This window comes from Cynara cardunculus (assembly GCF_001531365.2).
Source record: "Cynara cardunculus var. scolymus isolate 2C chromosome LG 6, CcrdV1, whole genome shotgun sequence".
NCBI classification, from domain to species: Eukaryota; Viridiplantae; Streptophyta; class Magnoliopsida; order Asterales; family Asteraceae; genus Cynara; species Cynara cardunculus.
Genome location: NC_037533.1, coordinates 4,698,806 through 4,703,579, shown reverse-complemented (window position 1 = coordinate 4,703,579; position 4,774 = coordinate 4,698,806).

Here is a 4,774-nt window from a genome sequence, read left to right as displayed (position 1 = left end):
CTCAATCTCCACCCTCATCCCACCACCATCAACCACCGTCCACCACCACTCCTTCTCTAAAATCCAATGCCCAAATTCACCTCTAAAATCGAAGCAAATCTCCATCATGATGAAAACTACAGGGACGAAAATACCTTGATTCACGAGGATAAAGGTGCACAACTACTGGTTTRYACAKRAAYGAAAACACACAGTGGCGAAAACCCACAGAGAAGAAAACCCTCTTGATTTGGATCTGATTTGGGTCGATTTGAAGCCACCAGAGGCGATGGAGGGTGAAGTCGATCGATTGAGAAGGTAAGGAGGGTGAAGTCGATCGATTGAGAGGGTGAAGTCGATCGAATGATGAAGTAGAAATCGRTTCTYTGGATAGTTTTTAGRATTAAGAGGAAAATAAGTGGCTAGGTTATCACTTAATTTTTAAGAGGAAAATAAGTGATAAGTGACTCTGAAAGAAAAAGAAAAACAAACAGTCTGAATTGCCTTATGTCTGACCGAATCAGACATAAGTGGTAAAATAAGAGCTTTTTTTCAAAAAACAAACACCACCTTAGATTTTTACTCTTTTAGCTACTTTGGCAATTCTCGATTCTGATTTTTTTAAGTGAATTTTATAGGTTACTTTGTCAATTTTAAAACATGTTTGTCCTTTTGATACGATGAAATAGTATGATTTTTTTATTTTTATGCATTATTATTGCAATCGATTTATTACTTCTGATATAATATATGATATAAAATGTATCTGGTTTGGGAGGTTGAGTGTCAAAACATAAACAAATATCCAGGATTGAGCAAGAAAATGTACATGTGATTAGGGTATGATTAAGTAGTGATTGACATTAGAAATGAAAGGCTAAAAACAGAAAGTACATAAACTACAAGGACTATAATGGAATTAAACCAAAGATGAGGGACCTTATAAATGTCGGACTCGGACCACGTCTACTTCAGAATAGAAGAACCCGAGAAAGATACGGACCCACCCACCCATATCCCACCGTCTCCTGAATCGGCCGGATTTTTTGGATTATGTGACCCGATCTATAACCATTGTCTATACATAGTATCATTTTCATCTTGAAAGTTTATTATTACTATTATTAGAAAAAGGGTATTTGTGTAATGTATAGAGATATATTTTGATTTCAGTATTTTTTTTATGTTGATATAATATTGTTTTATGTGGTTTTGAGAAAACGATAATGTTTTTATTTTTGAATAAAATACAAATTTGAAAATATTATAAAATTTTGAAAAAAAATATACTGATATCAGTATCAAATTAATCTTTTTAAAAGTTCTTGTGTTTTGGTGTAATTTTCTTAATTCAATTTTTAATTATAATTTAATTTAGGTTTAGTAACAAAGAAATTTAATTTAGGTTTAATAATATAATTTTTTTATAAAGATAATAACTAAAATATTCTGTTAAAACTCAATGATTATCCTAATTATATTTTATATTTTTTATATTTAAAGTGAGATGTTTATCCGATATTTGATTATGTTTATCTGCATTTAGTTATATAAATTCAAATATAGAGCTTTAATAAATTGTACTTTTGCAAAATTTATTTGTAATCATAAATTTTAAGTAATATGCATCAATAAACAATATTTCATACAAAAAATGATTTTTAAAAGTTTTTGTGAAATACTTTATAAAATAGTATAGATTATTATTTTGAAATTGTGACAATTTATATAATCACATGTCATCATAAGATATTAAACTACAAATTTGGTCCTTGAGGTTGTGAAAAATAACATTTCTCGTATCTACAATTTCATAATTACACAATAACCATCATGGTTTGTAAAAGTGTATGAATTTGATCCCTCCTTCTAATAATCATTAAAAAAAATCCCATTAAATAAGAGGTATTTTCGTCCTTTTATTGATTTTTTTGCTTTTACCCAATCAAAAATCATAGGGACTAAAATTGTAAAATCAATTTTCGGTTTGGTAAAAGACAAAATTGATAAAATAACGAAAACATCTTACATTTTATAGAGTTTCTTTTTGAAGACTGCTATAAAGAGGGACCAAATCCGGACGTTTTTACAGACCATAAAGATCTTTTTAAAATTTTAGAACTATAAAGATAAAAAAAAGTTATTTTTTAGAAACCATAAGAACCAAATTTATAGTTTATTCTTAAAGATATTTAAGAGATACTTTGAAAAAAGAGCTACATCAAGAAGTTGCGTATTCACGCGGTTGGTGGCAACAAGCTACGGGTAGGATGTCGGTGGTCAAGAAGGAGGTGGGGCGGGTTTGCCTATTTTTCTTGTTGTGACTTGTGATATACAAGCTTGTAAAGCACAAGTCTGTAGTTCGAACTTTAAGTTCCAAAATTTTGAATTGAAAGTTTATATTCTAACTAAGTTTTTTAATTCTAAAAAAGTATGCGTGAATTTTATATATTACTTCTTAAAAGGGTATAATGGTCATTTTACATCTATTTGTTGTAATTAACATCCATTTGAAATTCGAGTAGTATTATTTGATATTTTGTAGTTTAATGACCTATATGAAACTTTTTGCAAACTTGAATATCACTCTCATGGATAAGCAAGTAACCGTGACTCAAAGCTGATTTATCAGTTAACTTGTATTTTTTTTTGTTAAGATTCAAGTTCACGTACTAATCGAAGGAGGACTTAGAAATTTCTTCAACCATTGGTATCGTTCGACGATACCAATGGTTAAAACTATAAAATTCTTTTACAAAATTACAGTAGATTAGTTGATTTGGATATGTTTGCAATAACAGGCTCTTCGTTGGATGCTTGCTTTCTTCTAAAACATCTTTTTAGATAAAAACCTGATACTTTTTAACTAAAACATACAAATTTTGTCACCAACAAGATTTGAACTCATGTATTTTTGAAGGGCAGAAGGAAAACATACCTTAAACTTATATCATATGTTCAACTTTAATAAATATAAGGCCACATAATGAAACGTTAAGTTGGCACCTTTTAGTAACATAAATTGTTTTCCCCTATAATGGAAGTGGCACGGACCACTGTATGCCCCCAACATAGGTATTGGTGAACGTACTGAAACTACATTTCGTTTATGTTAAACGCCCCTTGTTTCAACTACGTATGAGATCTTTCACTACAGTGTCCTATAAAATTAGTCATTGAAGCCAAAACACCCACGATTATAAAAAGTTAAATTGGATGGTTTGGCTTACTTGTATGACTGATCGTGTATCTGAATCCTACAATGTTTTATTAGAAATTTTAATTCATATATATATATATATATATATATAATCAAATCATTTATTCGTTATAAAAAATTTATTGTTGATATTAATTTTAGTTCAGGGTTGTTTAAACTAGTGAGAGATATTACGGATATTTAATTATTAGCTAAATATATGATAATTGCAATCCCTGAATCTAAAAATACGCAAACTATTGCATTTAGGCGTTGAATTAGAAAAAAGAAAGTTGGATTAATTCACAGGATCTCTAACCAAAAAAAATAGCATTCAAAACTAATAAAATAACTATTACATCCCTGAATTTAATTTTAAACTAAATAAAAACTAATCTATTAATTATTATTGTACTTTAAAAGCCAATACGTTATTGGCTTCTGTTGTACAAGTTCACAACCCCCATCTCTTTCCGCCTTCATCTTCCCTCTTCACCCCCTCCCAAATGTTGTCGTAATTAACCCCTTTCATCTTGCATGGTCAGAACATTTGTCCCTACTTTTTAATTTCATAAATTATAGTTCCTATTATTTTAATAATCAGAAACACGTTCATCATTTTGACGAGATTTGATGAAAACGACCACGATTGCATAATCAATCTATCAAATGTTTAGTGTATCGATCCAAATGACACGATTACGATAATGCAATAGCGTTTAATAGTGCATTAACCTAAATGACACAATGGACCATATTGGTGTAGCATGTAAACTTGTATTGAGTTGGCCCATTTTGTTACTATGAACTTAAATAGGCTTCACAAAAAGAGAAAGTTGTATGGGCTTTTCAAAGGATTTGATCTCCAATTCAAATTTATTCTTTCTTTCTTTCTATATTAATATATTCAGAGTAAATTACAGATTTAAAACTTGTGGTTATATACAAGTTATGGATTGAATTCTTCAGATGAAATAATTATAGATTGTATAGATAACGATACATGATAATAGTAATTATAAATCATTGATTTTTTATCCTAAATTACAACATGGGGTTTTTTATTTTGTTAAAAAAAATCATAAAACGAAAACAAAGCTGTATAGATAAACATATATGTATAATCAAGTTGTTATGATTAAATAGCTGAGGGTAGGATTAGTGATCTGTCAGTTAGGCTTGCAAATATGTTAAACTATGGTTTGTGATTTTTCATATCTTGACTATGTTTTTTTATATCTACTGCTTGTATGATGTTGTTGACTTCTAGCTTGATTTTCTTATTTTCTTGTTTGTCTTTTTCGAACCTTCCTTTTGATTTTTCTTCTAATTCCTTAGAGAAACTTTCTTTTTTATTTCACACATTTCTTACAAGTTGAGAGTATTATTGGAAACAACCATTCTACTCTTTGAGGGTATATGTTAGGTTTGTATACATCTCGTTAGAACCCACTTTTGAGTGGATATATGAGCTCATGTGGTTGGTTAGCTGTAAATGATAAGATTGTTAGAATAAGTATGAACAAGATATGGTTATAGGGACAACCATTTGTATTTATGTTATTGTCTGTTTTTTGTAACATACATATGTATATT